This window comes from Rattus rattus, chromosome X (assembly GCF_011064425.1).
Source record: "Rattus rattus isolate New Zealand chromosome X, Rrattus_CSIRO_v1, whole genome shotgun sequence".
Taxonomy (NCBI): domain Eukaryota; kingdom Metazoa; phylum Chordata; class Mammalia; order Rodentia; family Muridae; genus Rattus; species Rattus rattus.
In genome coordinates this window covers 67978906-67991463 of record NC_046172.1, presented here as the reverse complement: position 1 = coordinate 67991463, position 12558 = coordinate 67978906, and positions in this window count along the sequence as shown.

Sequence of the window (12558 nt, the reverse complement as noted above, 5' to 3'; positions counted from 1 at the left end):
TTAGGATAAACTCTTCAAGGACAGTGAGTTTCATTAGTTTGATTATTGATACCTCACACATAGTCCAATCACACATTAAGTAATCTTGGGAATCATATGGGTTGGTGTTTTAGAACCAAATATATAAATTTTCCACATAAAAGTAATGCCATAAGCAATTTCATCTTGAGATTATGTTCTGAATGTTTTTGCTTAATGTTTTACATACATACTCTTAAGGCCCTGAAACAGTAGGAAGGAGTGAATAAAAATCCCAATCAGACATCTGGCTTAACGGAATGTCTTGCTGGCAGCTCTTAAGGCACTCTTGCATTCTCACTAAGTACTTGAAAGAAAATGAAAACAAAGGTGGGCAGGCAAGATTTTGCCAACCTGGGAAATATTCCTATTCGCTCAAAGGTCCATGGTGCCAGGATGAGAAGATACCTGCACCATCAATTTAGAGATACTTCTCCCACTGAGCGGAACTAGGATATGGGTTCGTGAACTTGTTGCTGTGACAAGAAGGCAAAGAAGGGGAAAATTTTTTTCCACTATATTTTTGTGTCAATTTAGAAAACATTCCTTATGGTGAGAATGATGAAATGACAATGGTTATGGATAGCTGTGGGGACATAACTTCCTCCTGTAAGTGAAGATTAGGAAACGGATATCAGGGTCAGGATATAAACATCAAAACCTACCTCGAAGTGACCCACTTTTTCTAGCTAAGCCTCACCTCTCCAGGTGTCACAATCCAAAACAGTGTTAACATATGCGAGCCTATAAGGGAGAATTCACATTCAGACCATGACATTAAGGTTAGAGAAATTGATCCCATGAAGGCATTGATTAATTCCTGGCAATTTAGCATGTAGATGTAAAGCAGATAGGCCTCTGTCCTCAGGAAACATATAGTGGGTCTGGAAAATCACTAAAATAGAAAGACATAAGTAACCTGTAAATATACAAAATGTAGCAAAAAATGGAATAGCCATGTAAAGGTGACCTTCACATGGTGTAGAGCACAATGGGCTTGCCTGGGCAGGTATTGATTGATTTCACTAAGGACTGCAGGACAGTGGGCATGGGCACAGGAGATGCATATTGAAGGAAATGTCCAGTGAGCGTGAGTTTTCTGTCAGTATGTACTCTCTGCCTTCACTATATGGTAGGTGTGTGGGTACCTTTGAAGTGGTCATAAAGCACATTCAATGATCCTTTGCAAACATCTTCTCTTTCCACCCAATGGTAAACCAGTATTCTTAGGTCACTGGGTGAAAAATTTACCAAATGTTAAATAATACTAAAGAAATACAAGCCTTCTATGAATAAGACCTTTAGGAAAAGTGTTTTCTCTTTGAATTAGCATACAAATAATGGGTTCACTAGGTCTTATATAGTGTTCTTTGCTCATATTCCCCCATTACCCTCTCTTGTTCTCCCTTTCTCCTTGCTCCCCAGTAGCCTTTATTTTAATATATCATGTTTGTTTGAATCTTGACTATTTCTGTGTGTGAAGGAAAATGTTACATTTCTTTCTAAATGTGCTTTATTGCCCTGAACATGATCTCCATTTCTATCTCCCTTTCTGCAAATGATATAATTTCCTTCTCCTTTGTGGCTGAATAAGGTTGTGTGACCTCTCCTGTCTATCTAAGGTAATTTTGTATCTCAGTGTCACAGAAACATGGGTTTAGTTATCTCTCTGATATGCTGAAGTTAAGATTTTTTGAGGTATTTAACAATAGTGGTATAATTAGACTAGATACTAGTACTATTTTTAGTAATATTCAGAAAAAAAACTATTGCTCTGCCTAGTGGCTATATTAATTTATATTTCCACCAGCATTGTACAAGGGCTCCCTTGAGCTTTTGTCAGAACTGTTTTCTTCATCGTGGCCATTTCGACTGAAAAAAAAAATGGACTCTCAACCATTTTTATTTTCATGTCTAAGGATATTGAGTAATTTTTTCTCTAAGAGGTAAAATGTCTCACTGTGTTCTCTTCCCAGAGACACAGTCCCTACCTCAACTAGGGCCTTTGTTTTATAAATGGTCAGGCCCCATCAACTCGTGGGATAAAAAAGTGGAGTGGAGCCAAGAAATCTGTTTTGATAAAATCTCGAGGAATTCTCATGCACCATCAAGTGTGAGAACCATTCCTGCAATTTAGAAGCCATAAAGATTTAATGGGATCACTCTCAAAAAGCCCATCCTCTATTTTTGGAACAATTGCCCAGTGAACTTTCAGGATGATATGATGCTAAGAAAAAATATGTCTCATCAGATATGATACTTCTGGTGGGTAATCCTAATCAAACACACCAAAACTTAGAGAGCACAGTCAGGGACCAGAGGAAGGAATGGCACTGGGGTTCTTGATATAGCTGTTCTCATGTTAAGGGTACACATTCACTCACGACTTCATCAAATCCCCACAAGCCCTCTAGTTTGATTTGTTTGTGAGTTATTTTTTAGGTATCTAAATTGGAGGGGCTGGAAAGATGTCTCAATAGGTAAAGTGCTTGCTATGGAAGCATGAAAACCCAAACTCAGATCCCCAGTATGCACCTAAAAAAGCAGGCATGACTGAGTTTTCATGTAATAGGAGGAGGAAGAGCGAGAAGGATCCAGAGGCTTGCTGCCTGTTAAGTCTAGTCAAGTTGCTGAGCTCCAAGTTTAGTAAACCACACTGTCTCCAAAAAAGTGAATGAAAAAGGAAAATATCAAACATGGATCTCTGAATAAACAACAAACCAACAATACACACACACACACACACACACACACACACACACACAATTACTTGGGAAATAGTCCCTCTGAAGCTTTGCTAACTATGTTATCTCTGGTGCATGTAGGTTAGGATACCTATGGCCTAGGGCTGTGTTTCTGTTTTCCTTTCCTTTTTTTTTTTCTGTGCTTCTTTTTGGTGTAGGTTTGTGTGTGTCCATTAAGTCCATATTTATATTTTACAGAAGCAAGGGCTTATTTAGCTTATGGTTAGAGAGGGATAAGAGTATATAATGTTAGGGAAGAATGACAGCATGCAGTAGGCATGTCAGCTAGACCAGAAGCTGAGGGCTAACATTTTAAACCACATTCATGGAACAGACAGAGCAAGTCCATGTTTTGTTTTGATTTTTGTTTGTTTTTTTGGTTCGTTGTTTGGTTGATTAGTTGGTTGATTTCTCTGTACAGTCCTGTCTGTCTTGGAACTTACTATATAGATTAAATTAGCCTCACACTCAGAGATCCACCTGTTTCTGCCTCCTGAATTCTGGGAGTAAAGGCAAATACCACCACTTTCTGGCTAAGTCCATGTGTTTTATACTGTTAATCAGAATTATAAATGGAATTGTGCAACGTAATGTGGTGTCACAGAGATTTATTAACAGTAAAGTGTTTCTTAATGCCAATAATACAAATTAATAGGAAATCAAAAACAGAATCTGACCTCCCTGATCCCGGCCCACAGCTCACTGCTCCCAAACCCTGTGGGAGAGAGAGCTTGCCACCCGGACAGGTGGGGACTCCTGAGACTGCAGAGCAGGAGAGACCACCAATACTGCCCACCCCTGCCCACATCCCTGGCACAGGAGGAAACTGTATACGGCCTCTGGGAACCGGAAGACCCCCTGCAGTCCAGACACCACCCGGACCTGAAGGGAATTGGTCAACAGTTCTCTGCACCCAAATCCCATGGGAGGGAGAGCTAAACCCTCAGAGGGGGAGACACTCTGCCCACATTTCTGACTCCAAAGGAAAACACCTAATGCCATCTGGGACCCCCATCAACACAACTGTCAAAGATAGTATAAAAACTGGCAAAATTGTGGTGCAGACCCTTCTGATTTGCTGCCCTCACCTAAGCTCAAAAAGCAACCCCCACGAGCAACCTTGAGGCTGGGACCACAAGTAAGACCAACTTTTCTGCTCAGCGACCTGCCACTGGTGGACTTAGGACACAGGCCCACACACAGGCTAGCTGAAAAGGCAGGTAGACAGGAAAGGCACACACCTGAAAGCAGAACACTCTATTCATACTGGCTGAAAGAAAACAGGGAAAACAGGTCTGCAGCACTCCCTACAACTTACAGGCCTATAATAGGACAGTCAACCACTGTCAAATAGCAGAACAAAAGGTAACACCAGAAAACCCTGATGGCAAGAAGTAAGCACAGGAGCAAGCAACAGAAACCAAGACTACATGGCATCATCGGGACCCAATTCTCCCCACCAAAGCAAACACTGAATATCCAAACACACCAGAAAAAGCAAGATCTAGATTTGAAATCACATTTGATCATGATGCTGGAGGACTTCAAGAAAGACATGAAGAACTCCCTTAGAGAAGCATGAGGGAAAAACATAAATAAACAAGTGAAGCCTATAGAGAGGGAATCACAAAAATCCGTGAAGAATTACAGGAAAACATAATCAAACAGGTGAAGGAATTGAAAATTGAAATAGAAACAATAAAGAAAGCAAAAAGGTAGACAACGTTGGATGTAGAAAACCAAAAGAAAACACAAAGAGCTGTAGATACAAGAATCACCAACAGAAAACAAGAGAAAGAAAAGAGAATCACAGGAGCAGAAGTATAAAAAGAAAAAATAGACAAAACTGACAAAGATAATGTAAAACGGAAAAAGCTACTGTTAAAACATGCCCAAATCGAGGACTCAATGAGAAGATCAAACCTAAGGGATAGCCAAATTATAGAAAGAGTGAAGACTCCCACCTCAAAGGACCAGTAAATATCTCCAACAAAATCATAGAAGAAAACTTCCCTAACCTAAAAAAAGAGATACCCATACGCATACAAGAAGCCTACAGAACTCCAAATAGATTGGACCAGAAAAAACTCCTCCAGTCACAGCCAGTCAAAACACCAAATGCACAAAATAAAGAAAGAATATTAAAAGCAGTAAGGGAAAAAGGTCAAGTAACATATAAAGGCAGACATATCAGAATCACACCAGATTTCTCACCAGAGACTATGAAAGCCAGAAGATCCTGGACAGATGTCATACAGACCCTAAGAGAACACATGCCAGCCCAGGTTACTGTATCCTGCAAAACTCTCAATTAACATAGATGGAGAAACCAAGATATTCCATGACAAAACCAAATTTACACAATATCTTTCTACAAATCCAGCTGTACAAAGGATAATAAATGGTAAAGTTGAACAATGCTCTACTCAATGATAACCTGGTCAAGGAAGAAATAAAGAAATTAAAGACTTCTTAGAATTTAATGAAAATGAAGGTACAACATACCCAAACTTATGGGACACAATGAAAGCTGTGCTAAGAGGAAAACTCATAGCGCTGAGTGCCTGGAGAAAGAAACAGGAGAGAGCATATGTCACCAGCATGACAGCACACATAAAAGCTCTAGAACAAAAAGAAGCAAATACACCCAGGAGGAGTAGAAGGCAGGAAATAATCAAACTCAGAGCTGAAATCAACCAAGTAGAAACAAAAGGGACTATAGAAAGAATCAACAGAACCAAAAGTTGGTTCTTTGAGAAAGTCAACTTTCCCCAGCTCCGAAAAAAAGAAAAAAAAAAAGAATAGGTTTATATACAGATTTTGTCTGTCTCACATGGCGAACTTCACCCTGGTTTGCAATTAGTAAAGGGTAAAAATATACTCACTGACTCCAAGCAGAGAGCAGTGATAATTGCCTGCTATGAACAGGTATTATTAAAATTGAAGTCTGTAGTTCCAGGCAGAAAGCATAACAGACAGAGGGTATAACATAGTCTGCAGGATACTCATATTCTTTGTTTGTGGGCTCCATGGAAATTTTGGGTTATTATTCTGGCATGACAAGTAAGAACAGGCCTATGAATAGGCTTATAGAGTATTTATTTAGTTTACTTCATTTGTTTTGAATTGTTTTTACTGCCAAAATGAGTATTGCTATGAGTTTTGTGGTTGTTTTATTGTTTCTCTGCGAAAGAGGTCAAACTGTAAATTTTCCTTGTTGCCAGCTGAAGAATATGCTGATTTGGGAGAAAGGCTTTGTCTTTGAGTGTTTAGAAAAGGTGATTAATATCAACACCTCACCCATAGTTATGTGGATCAGATTCAAAAGGTCTGAAAAAATAGATTCAGGAGAATCAAATAAAAAAATTCTTTGTTCAATCCCTCAAAAAACAAAACAAAACAAAACAAAACAAAAAAAACCAAAAACCAGGATCTAGGGTGTTTCTGATACCATCCACCTGTGTTTCATCTGAGTACATTTTTTGGAACCTTGGTTCTGAACATGTAATATGGCCTTTGTACTGCACATTTCATTACAGCATGTAATGCCAAGAACTACTGCCTGAAACATCTCAGCTCAGATTCAAGTTAGAGTACTAGGTAGGCAAGCTTGTAGGCCATTGGGTAGTTCAATGATTGATGTAATAGAACTGTGGATGGTGTCATGTCTGGATCCTGGGTTATAACATAAAGTAAAATGAGCAAGCCAAGAAGAGCAAGAGAGTAAGCAACATTCCTTTGTTTGTTGAGTCTTTGTGTGGTTTATGTGTCGGAGTAACTGTGGCTTCCTAGAGTAAATTAGGTAGTATTCTTTCTGTTTCTAGTTCTTGGAAGATTTTGAGGAGTATTGGTATTAGCTCTTCTCTGAAGGTCTCGTAGAATTGTGCACTAAAACCATCTGGCTCTGGGCAGGTCTTTGAGGGGGAAGGTTTTTCATGACTGATTCTATTTCCTTAGGGCTTATGGGAATGTATAAATAGTTTACCTGCTGTTGATTTAACTTTGGTATATGGTTTCTGTCTAGAAAACTGTCCATTTCATGTAGATTTTCCAGTTTTATTGAGTATAGACTTTTGTAGGAAGATCTGGTGATTCTTTTAATTTCCTCAGTTTCCTTTATGTCTCCCTTTTCATTTCTGATTTTGCTAATTTAGATGCTGTCTCTGTGCCCTTTAGTTAGTCTGTCTAAGGGTTTATTTGTCTTGCTGTTTTTCTCAAAGGACCAGCTCCTGGTTTTGTTGACTCTGTATTATTCTTTTTGTTTCTACTTGGTTGATTTCAGCCCTGAGTTTGATTATTTCCTGCCTTCTACTTCTCTTGGGTGTATTTGCTTCTTTTTTCTCTAGAGCTTTCAAGTGTATTATTAAGTTGCTAGTGGAGGATCTCTCCAATTACTTTTCAAGGGCACTGAGTGCTATGAACTTGCCTCTTAGCACTGCTTTCATTGTGTCCCATAAGTTTGGATATGTTGTACCTTCATTTTCATTGAATTCTATTAACTCTTTTATTTCTTTCCTTAAAAGTTCACTATAAGAAAGGCTCCATGCAGAAGCTCTTGGTCCTGCCAAGGTTGGACCCCCCCAGTGCAGGGGAATGTCGGGGGTGGGGGTGGATGGGGGAAACACCCTTATGGGGGAGAGGGAGGGGATATGGGGTTTATGGACAGGAAACTCAGAAAGGGAATAACATTTGAAATGTAAATAAAGAAATATATGCAATTAAAAAAAGAAAGAAAGAAAAAAGAAATCTGAAAGAAAGAAAGGAAGGAAGAAAGAAAGAAAGAAAGAAAGAAAGAAAGAAAGAAAGAAAGAAAGAAAGAAAGAAAAGAAAGAGAGAGAAAGGCTCCATGCTATACTAGGATCCGGAACATCCATTGTATTTGCTGCCTGGTTAATAAAGACTTTCTATTGGCTTAAACCTATGTCCCAATAGTCTTTTTTGGTGAAGAGCCCACATTTCTCCAGGATCCACAAACCTCAGAGACCAGACCTTGAGACATGGGAGAGGGGTGTCTCAGAGCCCCTCAGAAAATGGAAGAGTGTAGAGGTCAAGGCGCTTCTAGAGAATGCACAACTTGGGATGTTCCAAGTCCCCCAAGACTCCCTTTTATTTATCTCTGACTAATGTTTTGGAGGAAACTGACACCTCTACCCTAAAAGGAAACAAATTGCTTCATCTATCACTCCAGATGTAAGTCTGGTTAAGGTGTCTTCTGTTTGGATACGTAGGTGAAATCCTATGTCGCTGCTGATTCAGTGTCTAGGGTTTCTATGAAACATTACCAGGTTCCCCCTGTCTTCTCTTTCATGCATATGAATGTTTAGTGGGGCCACCTGTATTGACTAGTTTTGTGTGTCAACTTGACACAGGCTAGAGTTATCAGAGAGGAAGAAGCCTCATTTGAGGAAATGCCTACATGAGTTCCAGCTGTAAGGCATTTTCCCAATTAGTGATCAAGAGGGGAGGGCCCAACTCATGGTGGGTGGTGCAATCCCTGAGCTGGTGGTCCTGGATTCTACATGAAAGCTTGCTGAGTAAGCTTTGTGGAGCAAGCCAGTAAGTAGCATCCTCCATGACCTCTTCATCAGTTCCTATCTCTAGGTTCCTGCCCTTATATGAGTACTTGTTCTGACTATCTTTGATGATGAATGGCAAAGTGGAAGTGGAAGCTAAACAAACCATTTCCTCAGTGAGCAGGGAGGAGTCTGCATCTCTAGGACATGCCAGAAACCTGGGATGGAGGAAGATCCAAGGGAGTCTACTGGGGCAACTCTAGCTGAGACTGTTAACAGTAGGGCATATGGATCCTGAAGCTGCCACTTCCTGCAGCCAGACAGGATTCACAGTAGAAAGATAAAGACAGCAACCCACCCACAACACCTTTGACTCAAAAATGTGTCCTGTCTTCAAGATCTGCAGGGACAAAAATAGAGCAGAGACAGAGGGAATGGCTGATGACTGGCCTAATTTTGAGACCCATCCCATGGGCAAGACACTATTAATGATACTCTGTTATGCTTGCAGACAGGAGCCTAACATAAAGGTTTTTTGAGGGATTCTACCCAGCAGCCAATGGAAGCAGACGCACAGACACAAGACCAAACATTAGATGGAGCATTGGAGTCTTATGGACGAGGAGAAGGATTGAGGGACCCGAAGAGGACAAGGTCTCCTAAGGAAGAACAGCAGATTCAAATAACCTGGACCCTTGGGGATTCCCAGAAACTGAACCATCAATCAAAGAACAAACATGGGCTAGACCTAGGGCCCCTGTACATATGTAACAGAAGTGCAGCTTGATCTTCATGTAGATCCCCCCAAAACTGGAGCTGGGGCTGTCCCTGAATCTGTTGCCTGCCTATCTGAGCTGCCTTGTCTCGCCTCAGTAGGAAAATATGCCACTAGTCCTGCAGTTCCTGCAGTGACTTGATGTGCAAGGGTGTATGCTAATCCTGGGAGGGGGTGTCCTCCTTTCCAGAGGAGAGGGGGAGGGAAGGATTTTGTGAGGGGGGTACTGGGAGTAAAGGGGGTCTGAAATTGAGATGGAAACTGAATAAATGAACTTAAAAGTAAGGAAATACCCTAAAACAATAAAAATAAAATAAAATTAACCCTTTGCTCTTCAACATGCTTTTTGGTCATGGTGTTTCATCACAGCAATAGAAATCCCAAAACACCAACTCTGGTTGTTTTTACTTTTTTACTGTGTTTGTCTGTGTGTGTTTCTGTCTTTCTATGTGATTCTGTCAGTTCTGCTACCCTGTATTAACTAATGGCTTTTCTCTAGTGTGAGAATTTCCCTGGCTGACGACCTGTGTATCTTGCTGGGAACCTGAATCCTTTGGCTTTGCCAGGTTACTCAGAAAAGTAAAAAGAAAAAAAGTATAATCATCGTCATCATCATCATCATCATCATCATCATCATCATCATCATCACCATCATCACCATCATCACCACCACCACCACCATCATCATCATCCAAACCTGTCTATCTCACTCTGAGAGAGAGCTCACTTGTTTCATTACTCCATTCATGCTCATAGTTCAGGTTGGTCCCTGGGTGGGCTGAGGAAGGGCTCAGGCCTCTTCAGGCTCCCTGCCACTTAAATTGGATACACACAGGAAGGAGGAAATAGTTACTCATGGTATATGATATTTTTGTTTCCCCGCCTACTCTAAGAAGTCCTAGGAAAGGGGACAAGAGCAAGTTCTGCTCTCCTTGCATGATTTGTTACTTTTTCAACCAGTGGTCAGTTGGAAAACTCAAACCCCACCATAGTCTGGCAGGGGTGGAGGTGTGTGCATTACTCCTGGACAACGTAACCTGGCTACAATGGATTTTTCCATCTGTGGAACACTGACAAAGGAGACAGAGAGCACTTTTCTCTGGGTCCTTTAGAAAAGGATTAAAGACAGCTGCTAAAATGATTTCTTTGGTCACTCAGTCAGCTCCAGATATTAGGAAAAAACATAAATGCTATAAAAATTTAAAGATATAAATAGGCACTTGGTATGCACTCACTGATAAGTGGATATTAGCCCAAAAGCTTGGAATATCCAAGATACAATTCACAAAACACATAAAGCTCAAGAAGAAGGATGACAAAAGTGCAGATTCTTCACTCCTTCTTAAAAGGGGGAACAAAAATATTCATAGGAGGAAATATGTAGGCAAAGTTTGGATCAGAGACTGAAGGAAAAGCTACTCAGAGACTGCCCCACCTGGGGATCCAGCGCATATACATACAGTCACCAAACCCAGACAGTATCACTGATGCCAAGATGAGCATGCTGACAGGAGCCTGATATAGCTGTCTCCTGAGAGACTCTGCCAGAGCCTGACAAATACAGAGGCGAATACTAGCAGCAAACCATTGAACTGAGAACTGGGTCCCAGTTGGAGGAGTTAGAGAAAGGATTGAAGGAGCTGAAGGAGTTTGCAACTCCATAATAACAACAACAACCAACCAGAGACTAAACCACCATCCAAAGGATACACGTGGACAGATCCATGGCTCCAACTGCATATGTAGCAGAGGATGACCTTGTTGGGCACCAATAGGAGGAGAAGCCCTTGGTCCTGCCAAGGCTGAATGCCACAGTGTAGGGGAATGTCAGGGCAGGGAGGCAGGAAGGGGTGGGTGAATGGGTGAAGGAACACCTTCATAGAAATGGGGAGGGGGAATGGGATAGGAGGTTTATGGATGGGAAACCAGGAAAGGGGATAACATTTGACATGTAAATAAAAAATCCAATAAAAATGTTCAATACAAATAAAACCAAGAAAAGAAAAAGATATAAATATGTCTTAGTTGCCGGAGGTAGCACCAAAAGTGCTTAACAACAGAGGACTGATTTTGAGAGACAATAATTTCTGCACAAATTGAATTCCACCGTCACCTTCTCTGATGATGAGACATGGACTTACAGATACCCCAACATTTTTTTTGTCAAAATACTATCTCCTAGCTGAAATTTCTGCCCCAATCAAAAGATACACTTGAACAATCTCTCAGATTTACAATAAAGATTTCCAGAAGGGGTTGGGGATTTAGCTCAGTGGTAGAGCTCTTGCCTAGCAAGCGCAAGGCCATGGGTCCAGTCCCCAGCTCCGAAAAAAAAGAAAAAAAAAGATTTCCAGAAGTGTGGGCAACAAAACCACCTTTCAGGACTAGCCCAACACCAAGTTCCTATAATGATTCAGTTCAGCTACTCATGTCCAAATCAAACAATACCCAAAGACCCTGGATACAAAAGGGAAATTTCAGTCCAAATTGCCTGGCTTAGAGAGATTGGCATTTGGGTGCCCTGTCATTCACCCTGGAATATACCTCTCCAACATACAGGTTAGCTTCCCTTCCCTTACCCATTTTCCCTGCTTTCTGAGCCCTGTGGGTCAAGCCAAGGTGCCCTGAGCAGCCTGTTATCCCAGGGGTACGTCCATTTTCCAGCTTCCTCTCCTCCAATTCTAATAGACTCCTGAACCATACAGGTTAGCCTCCCTTCCCCCACCCATCTTCCCTGTTCTCTGCGCCCTCTGGGCTAGGCCAAGCTGCCCTGAGCAGCTCACCATCCTAGGGGGACCTACACTCTCCTGCCACCTCTCTGTCTACCTTCATTGGAACTGATACTCCTGAACCATACAGAACTGCAGGTCTGCAACCATACAACCCAAGGGTACCCATCAGAGGCCTGTCACACCAAGATCAAGGTTCACCCCCTTCTAATACCTACTAAAACATGAACATCTAGGGACCAAACCCATCCAGATAGCTAAAGTTCCTCTAAAGAAGACAATCATCATATTGCCAGGGCAATATGACACCTTCACAGGCCTATAAATGAACAGGTGAAGGAAATTAATATAACTGTGCTAGACCTGAAAGTGGAAATGGAAGCAATATAGAAAACACAAACTGAGGGAATTCTGGAGATGGAAAACCCAGGGAGGAGAACAGGAACAACAGATGCAAGCGTCACCAACGGAATCCAGGCGATGGAAGAGGGAATCTCAGGCAAAGAAGACACAATACAAAATATGGACACATTAGTCAAATAATAAAATGTTAAATTTAAAATTTTCCTAACACAAAACATCCGGGAAATTTGGGATATCCTAAAAAGACCTAACCTAAGAATAATAGGAGTAGAAGGTGAGGATTCTCAACTCCAAGGCCCAGACTATATTCTAAATCATAGAAGAGGGCTGGAGAGATGGCTCAGTGGTTAAGAGCACTGACCGGGGCTGGGGATTTAGCTCAGTGGTAGAGAGCTTACCTAGGAAGCGCAAGGCCC